Below are 16,863 nucleotides of genomic sequence, written 5' to 3' on the forward strand. Positions count from 1 at the left end.
TTTCTTTTAAGTGAATCAGATTTTATTGCTTCGTTTCTTCGAAGCTCACGCTTCTTAGAAATGAGAAATTAACATCTCATACATAAAGTAAAATGATAATACCGACACATCATGCCAAAAGTAACAACAGAAACGTTTAACTCGAAAGTATTACTAAATTTCAAAAGTCAAAAACTATTACTTAAGAGGGATAGCTATGAACCATCAAGCTTCATCCCTAAAATGAATTGAAACTACATTTTTGAAAAACCACAATATTGCGCTCCATTCCCATGGTAACCAAAAGGGAAAAAAGGGGGTTTTGAAATTTGGTGAAATGTAAAATTTTCTCAAATTTAAGATGTTGCATAATGAAAAGTATAAAAAAATCAATAGTTATACAACTGTTTGCCTCATTTCAATAATTTTCTCCATTTTTCCCGTATTTATTTTATTGACAATCAGTTTCAAACGCTAAAATAACGCTTTTATTTATCTGAATTTTCCCCAATTTAAATGCTATTTTTCCTAAATCTGCAACAACAAAATTAATCAAATAGAATATATCCAAAAATTACCACACCTAAACAATATAAATCAAAAGAAATATTGAGAAGCCTTTCGACAGAGGCCACGGTGACAGTGATTCTCTTAATGAACTTTCTCAATTTTTCTATGAAATTGTGCCATAGAATTATCTCCCTTGAATGACTTCTTTAATAGTAAGTGCACACAAAAGATAGTTATATGTCAACTTCCAGTAGCAGAAGACACTTGTCAACAAATCAATGATATGCAGTATCTTCTTTGATGTGGCTTTAATGTTTTCATGATGTTATAGATGTTCTTTTCCCTAGTATTCAAGGATTACTTGTAACACTAACTTTAACATTAAACCATCATCTCAGATATGTTCATTCCATTTCGTGGGGGAAACCAGTGATGTTCGAACTTCATCGATCAAACACGGGTCTTATCACAACCACTCCTGTAATATCTATATTCAACCCATCAGTTTTTCTTAACATGTCCTGTACCTAGTCAGGAATAATTATGTCAGATATATTTTAATAGATCGTTTCTATGTATGTTGCATTGACGTTTGCTTTTGTTTTGTTGCATTTCAGTATTTCTGTTGTTTCTTTGTAATCTCTTGCAGTTGATGTGTTTTCCCCGGCTTTAGTTTGTAATCCGGATTTGTTTTCTCTCAATCGGTTGATGACTTTTGAACAGAAGTATACTACTGTTGCCTTTATTTATATGTGAAATGGAAACAAAGTTCACCTGCTTTACAGAAATATCTACATTTAGATATGTAAAATATGGTTTCTCGGTCATAAAACTATACTCAGTACTCCGAGAACAACATTTGTGTTCGAAAAAACAATTCTAATAGTTTAATTGGTTGAATTATGAGTACGAAAATCTTACTTGACATTTTTACGACTGCAAGACCACACCTGGACCTCTCTGAAATGTCGTTTCTTTTTCTGTTGACCGATTTAGCTTTTTTTATTGATGTATTCTCTTTATCGACTATAAAGGATAAAACACTTTAAGAACAAGAAACCAAACGATTTATTAATTTCAAAATATTTAAATAAAAAGAAAATCCCAACAGAGTAGATAATTTTTATTTTTTTATTTATGAATAAGTTAATAACGCATAAAATTTATTTAAGCCCAGGGAATCTATAAAGACTAGCCATCTTTTTATTTACTTGTTTGTTTTTCTGTCGACCGATTTGCCTTCCTTATTGGTGTATTTTCTTAATCGACTGTAACGGATAAAACACTTAAACGACAAGAAATCCCACAATTTCATTAATTTCAAAATGTTTTAATAAAAAGAAAATTCCAACAGAGTAGATCATTTTGATTTTTCATTTATGAATAAGTTAATAACGCATAAAATTTATTTAAGCCGAGGGAATCCATAAAGACTTGCCATCTTTTTTATTTACTGTAACATTAACTGGAGATTTATTTAATAAGTACGTTTCATGTTAACGATATCATCGTGTAAATTGGAGTTTTAATTACTTTAATGGCGTTTAAGGTTCGATTAAAAGTACTATGTAGTTTTTACAATTATGGTTATTTGTGACATTCAATATTGGTTGGTGATCAAACATGATCATGATGTGAGATGGTTCTATGTATTTTAGTAATTTTATAGTGCATATTTCACAATAACAGGAAAATAATGAAATATTAAGGAAATTTGTGTTTTGGTTGTTTGGTTGTTTTAATTGTTAGGTGTTTTTATTTATTTATTTGAGTTTTTTTCACATTCTTTGTATTGATCTTTTATTATCAACGTCTATTAACATGAGTAAAATACACAATGCCATTGTGGAGCAGGAACTGATGTTTTTGTCCCAGGCGGATAACCCTGGCCTCACAACGTTTTGGAACTTTTGGTCCTCGGCGATCTTCAACTTGGTAGTTGTGATGGCTTTCCAACTTTTTACATCTGAACATGGTTTTGTGTGGACGTAGCGCGCGTCTGGTGTATACAAATATTGTTTACCCTGTTACCTTTGGACGACTATTATTCGTTTGTTTCTCTGTCCTATATTTTCTCTTATTTATCTGTTTATTTATTGTAACCCTTTCGGGTAATGTTGTCATTTTAACGTTATAATTAACACTGCCATTAAAGCGGGAGGTTTGGCATACTACAAAACCAGGTTCAACCCACCATTTTTTTCATAAAATGCCCTCTACCAAGTCAGCAAAATGGCCATTGTTACATTATAGTTCGTTTTTGTGTGTGTCACATTTCGGTGTTGTGTCTCTGTTGTGTCGTAGTTCTCTTATATTTGATACGTTTCCCTCAGTTTTACTTTGTAACCCGGATTTGTTTTTTTCTTAACGATTGACGAATTTTGAACAGCGGTATACTACTGTTGCCTTTATTTATTCTCCCGGAGAACCTGGTATTAACTCGGTATCGATTGTAGATTGAAATTTATACAATTTTTCTGTGCAATGTTTTTTGAATAATTGTGGTTTTTTGGGGTTTTTTGGGTTTTTTTTTTTAATTTGTTGTTTGAATAATCTAAGAAAAATAACATTCAGTTTGTAGCTTAAACTTGTATACAAAAGTGGTTGCAGATATTCTGATATTCAAAACGAGGAAAAAATTAAGTTTTTTGTCCGAATTGTCTTTCCCAGCAAAGTTAGAGACCAAATAATGTGTTGATTTTCAGGATATTAATTCTTTATTTTTTTTATTTTTAAATTGTACCTTTTTTTGTTAAACTTTCTTATTCAAATGACAGATTTTTAACAATATTTTCTGTGATCACTTTAAGACTGAAACAGTTTCAGGAGAAGGTCATCATTCTCCTATTTTCGATTATAACTGACCTTATTTTCTGTCTACATTGTGCAAAGTGATTTGATAAAACAATATTATTTTTATGTTTATAGTTATAAACAATATTGTACATTAAATAAGGGTAAATAGTATAACTATTGATATGTATGTCTGTGAACATTAAATTGTATAAAAATCCATTATTTTCTTCATTGCCAAAGTTTGTTTTGTTTACTCTACATGCTTGATATTATATAAAAGAAGTTTCTTGTTTTTAATGCGTATTGATAATCTTCCATCATTGCAAGCACATGTAATTAGTATGTGCGTAATGAAAGTAAATATCTTTCAATTAATTTTTAAATCCATTTCCGTTTTTTAATTTATATGTTTTAATTTTTAGCACTTTTGAAAATCAATATACATTTGCAGATGTCTAACATTGTCATGTTATATTCTGACATCCATTCAAATATTACTGCTAGTTTTACTAGGAAATCAGTTATTTTTTCTTGCTTTTTTCTTTCTTATTCCTTTTATTTTAATTGAAAAAGTTTCATTAGCATTTTCAACTTGTATGGAAGCCAGTTATTACGTCCATGCAAACATAAATATTTCATAAATATATATTGCGTCAATTCTTAACATGAAATGTCGTAGCAACGACAAAGCAGCTTATTATTTGAACTAAAAATGTCGATATTTCAAATATATATATGATAAAATTATAATTTTTGGGAGAATATATTATGTATTTATTTTATTACGTACAAATTAAATCCTTTCGTCCGTCCTTCCTTATAACGTATAACGTATAGGAAATAAAAAGAAATTGATGTATTGCCAATGAGACAATGAACCACACGACATCAACGTGACACAGAAATTAACAGCTTTTGTTCACAATATGGCCTCCAACAATAAGCAAAGCTCATAACGCATATTCAGCATGGTAAAGTAACAATCATAGGTCATTACATGGCCTTCAACAATGAACAAAACACACACAGCATATTTAGGTGGTCGTTGTTGTGTTTAGTGTGTGTGATTTCGCCTAACCTGTCATAAGCTATTGAGGACAACTAAAAAACTAAACGGAACACGCTAATGTGGAGGTCAATGGTATACATTTATTGTTTCTAATAACCTTCTTCACTGTGGACAATATTTAAAATGGCTTAGGTTATGTTTACTTAGTGTCTATTGCATGAATATGTTAGGAATATAATAAGGTTATGGAAATCAGGGTAAGTAAGCTTACGGTGACCTCTATGTGTTAACTTCTGTGTCATATCTCATTGCCAATCATACCACATCTTATTTTTTATATTTGCATTTCTTTTTACTATAACCTTGGTCTTTCCAATTACTTGTCGTAAGTTACCCGGAAAAAGGTTAGAATGTAAAAAATACACTTAGATAGCAATAAAAAACGTAAATAGGATTCTAAAAGTATTGTCAACACTATGGCACAAAAAATATGAAAAGACAAACCGCAGTTATCTTTTTTTTATGTTTGTACAGATTGTAATAAGGCCATACCATTGACCGAGACTTGTCAAATTTTAACATTAAACTACGACGGGTGTTTCTGGGGAACCAGGTATTGCTATTCTGAACACTAGTTAATTAGAACTTTGATTTTCTGTGTTGTTTCAGTTGCCCATGAAACATAAGTTTTCTGTGTATTGTTTAAAAAATAATAATAACATCTGTATAAATAGATACCACCGTACAACAAACGACAAGTATCAATTTCTACTTTCTATATTAAGTCATATACTTTTGCGAAAATAGATAGCTTAACTTAAAATCGAAACTTATGGCGCCATTTTGTTGTATGTTTCTTTGATAACGTCTGCGTAATTACAGTTTTATCTGGTATACAAGGGTTTGTGATGTATGTCTACCAGACTGAAACAATATTGTGTGACTTTTAGCGGTAAATGAGTCTCTATTTGAATTATTTAAGTAATCAGCAATTTAATTATATAAATGCTTACCATTGTAAGATGCATTAGATATAACTATATATATCTATATCCGTAACTACAGAGGGATTAATAATTCAAAGCATCTTAATTTACTTTTAAGAATGTTTGCAGATGTTAATCTTTAGTTGCTGTTAATTTTGAAGCTTTTCATCATTGCATTGATAACATCTATTCGTTTGCTTTTAAAAACCAATATAAGATGACACGTGCACTCATAAAAGAATATTGAATATTTACTGTAAATTTTATTCATTCGCACAAGGGAATTTTGTTTGAATCAGGTCCGTCATTGTGTGATACGAAAGAACATTTCAATCAAACACAAAACTATTTGTTAACCATGTTCTTGATATCAACATTTGCTGCTAGGTTTCTTTGTTAGATCGTATCGTGAAGTTTTCATACACATAAATCGGTTTTTCATGTTGAGGATATCACTTGGAAAATAAAATCTCAACATATTTTACTTTCTAGTAAAAATCAGAACTAAATCATATAGTAAAACAGTAAACTCCTCAGGTTGAATAAAGTTTAGATTAACAAGGCTTAGACTTTTTCTAATTCGAATTGATCTGTAATGCAGTCTGTCGTTACAAAATGAAGTCTATACGTAAAATTGAGAATGGAAATGGGGAATGTGTCAAAGAGACAACAACCCGACCATAGAAAAAACAACAGCAGAAGGTCACCAACAGGTCTTCGATGTAGCGAGAAAAATAAATGACTAGTTTGTGATATCGAAAACCCTGGTGTAATAATTTTTCATTAATACATAAATGTCTCTCGTTAAAATCTAAAACATTGTTACATAAACGAGCGAATCGTACAAGTTGAGATATATAAACACCGTAAGATGGTGACAAAGGAACGTCACCATCTACAAATGGATAATTGACGATAGGAAATGAATAATCATCTCTTTCATCATAAATTTAAGATACCCGTTAGTGATATAGATATCAAGATCGAGGAAAGGGTAGTGGTCATTGTTAGTATTAGCTTTATTTAAAGTAAGTTCAACAGGATAAATTTCTTTAGTTACATACTGAAGTCGTCATTATTGAGAGCCAAAATATCATCCAAATATCTAAAAGTATTTTTAAATTTGTTTATCAGATTTTGTTTCGATGGGTCTTTGCTGATTTTTGACATAAATTGTAACTGATAGCAATACAAAAACAGGTCCACAATAAGTGGTGCACAGTCAGTCCCCATTGGAATTCCGATAACCTGACGACATACGGAATCTCCAAAGCGAACAAAAATGTTATCTAGTAAAAATTCAAGGGAAGATATAGTGTTTTTTCTTTTATTCTTTTATGTATATCTAACCAAGATGGAAGAGAAGCCCTTTACCTTCTTGTGTCAAACGGCCATTTTCGACTACCGTTAGCATCAAATTTGTTAAAACGTGATTCGTCAGAAAAAAAAACTATATCGTGATTCGTCGGAGGTCTCAAATAATTATTGCTACGGTTAGTTTTGCCAAACCGTCAAGATCAGTCGAATTTTTGTTATTGTCTATAAGAAAGTGTTTTGTCGTCATGCACCAAAAACTACCGTTAACGGCATTTGGCGAGATGTTTTACCGTTATTGTTCATGAAGGTACTTCCATTACGACCCTCAACTAACGTTCTATTAACATACAAGGTCGATTTTAAAAGGCTGATGTTTCATTACATGTATGATAAAGAGTAAAACAATAAAAAAATAACGACCTCCGAGGAAAATTAAAAACGGAAAATTCCAAATCAAATGGCAAAATCAACACTTCAAACGAATAGTTCACAACTGTCATTTGCCTTCCTCAGTATAGTCATTTCCTTATGTAGAAAAAGGTAGATTGCTTTTATAGCTAGCTAAACCTATTACTTATATGCCATACGCATAAAATTTCATTATATTGACAACAATGTGTGAACAAAACAATTAGAGAAAAAAGTAGGTAAAAAAGTAAAAAATATATCACACCCTTTCTCCGGCTATCGGCTTTCCAGATGCAGTTAAGGTAATAAGACCAAATATGTCTGATACTGAAGAGCTAGAAGTCCTACTAAATCCTTCAAATATAAACCAAGTGTATATATATGTGTGTGTGTGTTCAACTAAGTTATCTTTTGTTGTTGTTACTTTTGATTATGTCACAATTATAATTTTACATATATGACAATAATGAATTATTATTATAAAGAGAAAATGAAGAAAAAAACTGACATTCATATATGGAACCCATTGGATATTGTTATCGCTGCAATGTTTTATAGAAAGTGAGGATCGCAACGAAATGGTGTTTTTTTAAGTTTATTAGCGTGTGATTTGGTCCTACCGATAGGAGAATAATGGGCCACAACAAAGAGAACATTTGGGCCTAAAAAACGATTAGAAAAAAATGGACTAAAACATTTACAAATGTACGGAGAAAAAGCTGATAATAGAATATGGAGAATACAAAAACTATCGGCCAAACAATGTAATGAATAGACTAATTTCAATAATACCCTGGTACATGTATATGCTAATCTAGACAGCCACCGGTTTTCGTAGTGATAAGGGTTGTTATTGGATGATTATTCTCTTATGATTATTTTTGATTATGTACATGCATGTACGAAATTATATATTCATGAAAAGAACATTACCTTTTGAAATATATATGAATTATTAAAATCTGGTCTATTTAATATGTTCAACGTCTTTTAGATACAACTGTTATTTAAGCGATTCTTGTGCAGAATGAAAAAAATAGTTTAAGTGGGGTCATCAATTAAACATGTAAGCTTCACTTAAAATTGATAACACTATCATGTGACAAGAAACAATAAAACATCTTATAGTTAATAATTAAACATCATTTTAAGAGCGCTACAATAGAGATATTGTTAGTGTTATAAAAAAGACTAGGCAACCCTCAAACACAAATAGACAAAATCAAACTGCACTTAAATTCAATTGCTATTTGCGTTATCTCACATCGACATACATGTTTAATTATGTGCGCATCTTTGTTATTTTCTCTACATGAAAGAGGGAAGATATTAATATTATATTATGTTTTAAAACAAAACACATGTCATTTATAAGATCGACACCCACATCATTTTTCTTCTTTTTTTTTGGGGGGGGGGAGGGTACTGATTTGATTGGAATGGTGCCTGTACCAAGTCAGGAATATGACAGTTTTTGTCCATTCGTTTTTGATGCGTTTTGTTATTTGATTTTGCCATGTGATTATGGACTTTCCCAATTGATCTTCCTCTAAGTTCAGTATTTTTGTGATTTTACTTTTTTCAGTGCATCATTCCTTAGGCAAAGTAGTTCACGGAATGTTTTGTCTATTTTGTTGATGTTTTTTTGACTTAAGGATGTACTGAGGAGCCAAACATTTTTGGACCTTTTGGATTATAGCTCTTCATCTTTTATATAAGCTTTGGATTTCAAATATTTTGGCCACGAGCATCACTGAAGAGACATGTATTGTCGAAATGCGCATCTGGTGCAGGAAAATTGGTACCGTTAATTTTATTTTATTCTAGAATTAAACTATTTTCTAAACCTGATTTTTGGGTTTATATGACTGTAAAAAAATAATTGGTGAAGAAAAAATCATATGGTAGTGCGCTTCTTTTTTTGCTACGGCCCTCTGAAAGTACCCAATTTTGATGATTTTTTTCATAAATTTTTACCTATTTTTGGACTATTATCGTGCAAAAAATCACAGTTCCACAATTAAACTTGTGTTCATACTCTCAATAAAGATGAAGGGGACCAATCTGAATAAATTTAACAAAATAAACTATAAGTAGGTGTTAACAACTGGTTAATATAAGAAAGTTTTATCATATTTTGATGCTTTTCGTGTCAAATTTACCATGTTGTTAAATTTGTGGATTTGTAATGTTTCTCTGTTTAAAAAACAAAATGCATATTTTTTTAACTTCCTTGTTATAAATGATTGAAAAAATACATATCTATAAAATTTGAAAAGAAAAAAGTTATATGGGATGTTTATGTTACTGGTAAAATCATTTTTTTGTACCCCTCACCCATTTTCTAATAATTTCACTAAAAAAGACTGACTTGATTAGTAATAAAACTTGAAAATTTCATTACTCAAAAACTGCTTATTGGAAATACACAATTCTTTCACAGAGTTAAGTTTGATTATGATTATTATCAAATCGTTGCCTTTTTCCAATTATATCACATGTTTTGGAAATAATTCCAAAACGAGATTTCAATGAGACTGAACGACACTGAAATGTCAGAAGAATACATCATTAAAGCTAGGAACAGTTATATACTTTTTGCATTACAACTTTGTTTGTCTTGCTGGTGCCTTATTGTAGTTAAACAGAAACATGTATTGAACGAAAAGAAACCGATGTAATCATATATTGAGGACTCTATTTTCCATTTTTACATTAAGGGATAACATCAAGCACGTAACAATATTTAACGTCAACACAATTCTAGGATGGATTGTTTATCAGTGGAATATTTAATGCCAAGCTAGTACAAATTATAAACTTTTATCAATATTTAAGAAGAGAATAATTCAAAGTGTTGTTATTTTCTATCCATGCTTTATTTGTACATATTTTCCGAACGACAGATATCTTTCTTTTATCAGATTTGTTTTCTCTCTCCATTCTCCTCATTTTTTTATGAATATATAGTGTTTATATTCGTGTGAAAAAAATGTCCCTCAACTGATGAGACCTCTAGATCCTACTTTACGGTACGATACATAAAAAAGTATTAAACGCTTTTGCCAGTATCTATCAAAAGAAGCCTCTACTTTGTGCAACGCCTTTAAATCTGTCAATAGAGGTTAACAGTCCTATTCTCTTTTCATTTTTTTTCTAACATTCCCTGTCACTTGTCTGTAAAGACCTGTTTTAAAAGAAAAGTGAATGTATACAATACTAAGATCCATGTAGACAAATATTTAAAATCTAGTATTTGTATTAACGTGCTACAATCTAGTAATTGCACGCTACTGACGTAATTCCAAATGATATTTGATAATTGATCATCAATATCTGTGTTCTGTGTCTATCTTATTTTTTGTTAATCAAGGTTGCCTTTAAAAAACTGATTCATTGAGCAAATAAATCCAAAATGGTAGGAAGAAGAAAAGGTCATTGGTGTATAAAGCTGCCAATATGAGTTTTAACATTTGTATTACGTGTCAAATTTCGTTTTCATTTCTTTATGATATTATATCAGTATACATAACTAATTATGCTGCTTTCTATAACTATTATTGTCACATATTGACTGAAAGCTCATTTTTCACACAATCCCTTGAGATATTATTGTGCAGTTTGACAGACATGATTTAAATTATAAGTAGTCAGAAACGAGTTGTATTTAACACCCGCTTGTTGATTGAGACCTTTGTAGGATTCAAAAACTATTCATATTGTAAGTGAATAAGAAAATAACCTTAACTGAGAGCAAAAAAGAAAATGGTTACTGCAATATATTGCAATGTCCCATAAACGACCTCTACATGGATTTTTTTTTACAATTTTTGTACAACCCTTTCACTACATAGGGTTACGGGTAATAATAATTTTTCACCAGTCACTCCTGAATTGACAATTGAACATGATATGTCGATTATCCCCAATTTCGATAATTATATTCATGCTGTGTTTCAATCAGTTACCTTAAACCAACTGACAATTATATCCGTAATTTTTATTGTCTTCCGAAGATGGTAGAAACGATTTTCTGCATTGTTGCAAGGTCACCTTCATCAAAAGTGCCAAACGACAATCGAATATATCCTAAAAATGATTGGTCTTCGTGCATACCTTATACCGGTGTGTCATTCAGATATATTGGCATATGCAAACATTAATGTAGAATAGTATTGTATCATAAGTAAATGCCGTATTTGGATGATATCTATGTGCAGTAATGTATAATTTAAAATTTAATTTCATTATCGATACATACATGGATTTTAGAATAATCTCTTGTAGATACATATTGTTATTGGCAAATTTTTTAATCAGTGATATCAGTTTCATTAAATGACATTAATAACTGTAATATTGAATTAAAAATTTAACGGAAAGTAATTTAGATTTTGGGATATTCAAATAATTTGAATATTACTTTCTAAAGTCAACGTGGATTATCAGCCGATAAAAATAAATAGCAATATCTATTCTTATTCAGACTATTTGTCAATCGTGTGTATCAAAAGAAAAATATAATCCTTCTGGCATTTTCCTCAGCCGAACAAAACAACACTTATGTTTGAATATAGCTTGAAAAAAGTAAGTATGAAATTATTATATCATAAAAATGAACAGTAAATACAAGTGTTAAAACAGATACAAACAGTAGTGTTGATCGAGTTCGTGTTGCTTAATCGTTAGTTTTCTGTAGCATCATTTTGGACTTGTCTGTTCGTGATAACAAAGGGGGAGGGTGATAAATTGTCGGTTATCCTACAAAAATGATTGTTCACTGTCCCTTAGGTATCTTCTGACATTTCTATCAATGTTCTTCACTCGTAAATTAATAAAAATACGGATTCAAAAGAAACTATTGAATATGTTAGAACTACATCCGGTGCGGAAAAGTGAAAAACGTTTCGTGCATTGCATACATACCTGGCCATGCGAAGCTAAATTCTGTCTTATTTACCAAAGCTGGAATATGACATACTATGTAAATTTTTCCATCAGTCGGCTTTTCTGGTTTGATCAGAATCTATGGCCATTATACCAGGTCTTTAATGAGATGAGACAAAGACGCAATAATTGATTACCAAATTCCATAGTTTTGTGTCTACTATAGTTGTTATCCATATTTAATTTACATTGATGAAGGCGGTCTTGTGTAACACACCATAGTGTGACCATACACTATAGTTCATAAACTCCGTGTAAGTTTAACATTCACGTCAGCCACACATCCATTTATGTATATTAATTACCCCTGATTGTTGCTTACTCTGAATTTGTCATGTTTCTAGTTAAACATTGGTGCTTCGAAACTTATATTATAGCTGGTTTGTTTTACTTTTTTAATGGTTTTTATTATTTACATTTGTGTTAACAGTTTCTTGTTAAATTCTTTGTTCATCAAATTTCTCAATTGTTTAAAAATGTTGAAATATCAATATTTTATCATAATGCATATCGCATATAGAAAAAGCGTTGATTTCAACCATCAAATATTTTCCCTCGATAATATTTATATGCAACTTCCTAATACAATTGCATCTTCTTCTTCTTATCACAAAATGTTCCTTTTATGTTGTGATTCGTTGTAGAAGGCAAACTTCATATAGATTGAAAGCCATACAACTTTATTATTTTTAACAATACCTGAAAAGTCAGGCCTCATGTTCCCTCTAAATAATCCAGATTTAATGAAGAGGTAGTTATTCATCTTAATTGAAATAATATTAGTTTCGACGATAAAAGGAATCATTAAAAGTATTTTTGTAAACTGATGATAGAACTTATTTAGAACTTATTGTTGATTTTCCGTCTTTTAACGGAGCTGTTCATTATGATCATTGAATTATACAAGATGATATGTTTTCAGTAACGTCTGAAATTTAAATGACAATAATATTTATGGTTCCAGCTCCAAATGAATTAGACGCCTGTTGTTTATCATTGTAATGTACGATTTCGTCAGTAAAACGTCCGTTTGCACATATGTTAATCACATGTTATACATGTGTATAAACTCGTAATGGACGTATGTCATATTTACAATTTTCATATGAGCATTTCCATTTTGTCATATGTCAATTCAATTTTCAAACATGTATTCATTTGTAGTAGTAAAAGTCTTAAATGTACACGTGTTGGCTTTGAATCATGCATATTGTTATCTTACTGTGTCGCAGATACTTTGAAATTTGCTTTAAAGCCGAGGTTTTGTTTCGGTATTCACTTTATTTTGTTATACTTCATGCAAATAACTTTCAAAACAATCGGTTATGTTATAATGCAAAAACTACAGATGCGACCTCCTCAACCGATAGTGGCTGCTCTATAGTCTTTTGATTATTTAATTTTTATGTCAAACGCTTTGTGTATTGTCAAACAATTGAGTGCATGGTTTATCAAGCTTTAAAACCATGTTCTTCTACTGTTATTTACATAGGAAAATGTCTGTACAAATTCAGACAAATATGACATTTGTTGTCAACTTGTTTGATGTGTATAAGCGTTTGAATTCGCCATTTGATTAGGGATTTTCCGTTTAGAGATTTTTTCGTTGTTCGATATTTTTGATATTTTACTGCTTTCCAAACTCTTGATATCTAAGGAAACAGAAACAGATTTGTGCAGCAACATGTGTTGTGCGCCCGGAAATGACTGAATATTTTGTTTTCGACGCAGTCGATTTAGGTTTCGATTTGGTAACATTTATCTTAACGATGTTTATAAACTATGGCAACAGCTTTAGCGTTGTCACCGATCTGTCATATGATTGGACAACAAAGATGTCATTGTTGATGTTTTAACATACGTTTGCTTAATATTTAGCATGTTATAGTTTTGAACATACATTGTATATCTTTGTTAATATTCGAGATAAAATATATCTTATAACAATGGTATGAATTAAAAATGTGTTCGTGTTAAGAATTCAAGCTAATTACCAGTGGGCAAATTAAGAATTCCAATTCAAGTTTAAACTCTTTTACCACTGATTATAACCATTCATATATCTTCCATTGATTTATCTTCTCGTACCCACTGCCGATTCTTATGCCAATGTTGTCTCGCTTGCTCTAACACTCATAAGGTTTAACCGGATTATTTCAATATACTTTATAACCTCCTGAAGATTACATTGTTAATTTTAAAAATAAAATTGGAATTCAATGAATTCTAGCAAATATAACTGTTATTGGAATTTGACGTAAAGCATGCACAGCAGAACAATAAGCAAATATTTCAATAAGTATTTTCTATAACTCCAGAGTTTATTTATATCCTATGTTAGACAACTGATAAAAACGCAAACTATAAAGAATCAAATAACACATCTACTATCTCAATATTTAATCTTTTATATATATCGAACCGATATTATGACTAAATAAGTACTAAAACTATACAATATCCTAATAATTCATACGTGTGATATTGTGCGTGTAAAAATATTATATTCACTGTTAATATATTTAGTAGAGGAATATCGAGCTATGAAATTCGTAATTCAAGTCAAGTATTCGTTTATTTCAAACGTATATGTATATTGTATGGTTTGTCACTTGTTTAGACTTGTTTGTAAAATATACTTATTTTCTAGTGACTGTATAATGAAATGAATCATGATCCTATATGATATATAAAAATTGTTGAGTTAGATTGCTGACAAATGATAAATACATTGTGTATGAAAATAATAATATTACATCTACACACGCTTAAAAACACGTGTCTCATGTCTATCTCTAGATTCACCTTCCGTGACAAGGTAACACTACGACTATTGAAGTTATATTTTTATATAGCGGATGTGGTCTAGAGCGCTGGACATGAGGCTAAGCGATTGGTGCTGTAGTGTATCAAAGGTGTGAGTTCGAATCCCGCTGAGGGACGGACAAAAATTTGTCAGTATAAAATCTAACTCTAACACTGTTTGGTGTAATTTTCAGACTTATATATATATACAACTCGTCTAAACATCAACCCAACAATGTTAGATCTGTAAATTTGCTTTCGCAAATTTTTGGTTCTTCCCTCGCCGGGATTCGAACCCATGCTACTGTGATATCGTGACACCAAATCGCCTGCACTGCAGCCGTCCCGCTAGACCACACGACCACCTGGGCTCTCAAATAAAAGAGCTTTCGGTGGGCATGTGTTACCTTTCCACGTCAGTTTTAATCTAGCGGCGTACTACAGTACATGATGTATAAGGCATGAAGATGTTATTGTTACAGATCAGCTAAATTATCTATAGTAAAGGATCCTACAAATTAATGTAAGATACAGTCACAGAAAATAATTATATTCATAAGTACGTCTGAGTCAGTGACAACCCTACAACAGATGTATCCATCGGATCGCCATCAATGATGGTGATACATGGCTGTGTACATAATGTATATACAACTCGTCTAAACATCAACCCAACAATGTTAGATCTGTAAATTTGCTTTCGCAAATTTTTGGTTCTTCCCTCGCCGGGATTCGAACCCATGCTACTGTGATATCGTGACACCAAATCGCCTGCACTGCAGCCGTCCCGCTAGACCACACGACCACCTGGGCTCTCAAATAAAAGAGCTTTCGGTGGGCATGTGTTACCTTTCCACGTCAGTTTTAATCTAGCGGCGTACTACAGTACATGATATATAAGGCATGAAGATGTTATTGTTACAGATCAGCTAAATTATCTATAGTAAAGGATCCTACAAATTAATGTAAGATACAGTCACAGAAAATAATTATATTCATAAGTACGTCTGAGTCAGTGACAACCCTACAACAGATGTATCCATCGGATCGCCATCAATGATGGTGATACATGGCTGTGTACATAATGTATATACAACTCGTCTAAACATCAACCCAACAATGTTAGATCTGTAAATTTGCTTTCGCAAATTTTTGGTTCTTCCCTCGCCGGGATTCGAACCCATGCTACTGTGATATCGTGACACCAAATCGCCTGCACTGCAGCCGTCCCGCTAGACCACACGACCACCTGGGCTCTCAAATAAAAGAGCTTTCGGTGGGCATGTGTTACCTTTCCACGTCAGTTTTAATCTAGCGGCGTACTACAGTACATGATATATAAGGCATGAAGATGTTATTGTTACAGATCAGCTAAATTATCTATAGTAAAGGATCCTACAAATTAATGTAAGATACAGTCACAGAAAATAATTATATATATATATATATATATACCTAAAGAAAATACTTGATAGATAACTGTTTTTCTCTGGTTTATGACTGGTGACCTGAACGTTTTAATACTTCATATCTTTCAAATGTCATATATCTGCTTGCATTGATTTAATGTTTTCGTCTTGCGGGACGATTTCTTTCGAAAGGAAACATTTTACGAATTGACGGCGAAGTGCAAGACAGCTTTGAAGACAACAGACAATTGTAGATACAGTCTCAAAACAGAGATTGTTGCATTAAAATAAACGCATGACTGCTACTTAAATCGAATAGGTATTATACAAGATAAGTGCATATAAAAAGAGATAAGAATAATATTGTTCTCAAAAATAGGCCAAAAACACTCATTTTGATTAATCAAAACCTATTTCTGCCCAAATATGTAGAATTTCTTCAAACATGAAATAGTAAGAAAACAATAAGACTTTCAAATGAATAACCTATTATATAACAACCAGCATAATTACATTAAGATTTCACGTTAGAACCTATCATAGTAAGAACATCTCAACAAATGATCACTCATAAACTACGTGATGACTTTATTAAAACAAATACAGATTATTACTGGAGAATCAAAAGAGGGATTGTATCATAACTCTAATCAAATTGTCAATAATGCATGAACATTTTCAATTTTCCCATCGTTAT

Source organism: Mytilus galloprovincialis, chromosome 7 (genome assembly GCF_965363235.1).
Source record: "Mytilus galloprovincialis chromosome 7, xbMytGall1.hap1.1, whole genome shotgun sequence".
Taxonomy (NCBI): Eukaryota; Metazoa; Mollusca; class Bivalvia; order Mytilida; family Mytilidae; genus Mytilus; species Mytilus galloprovincialis.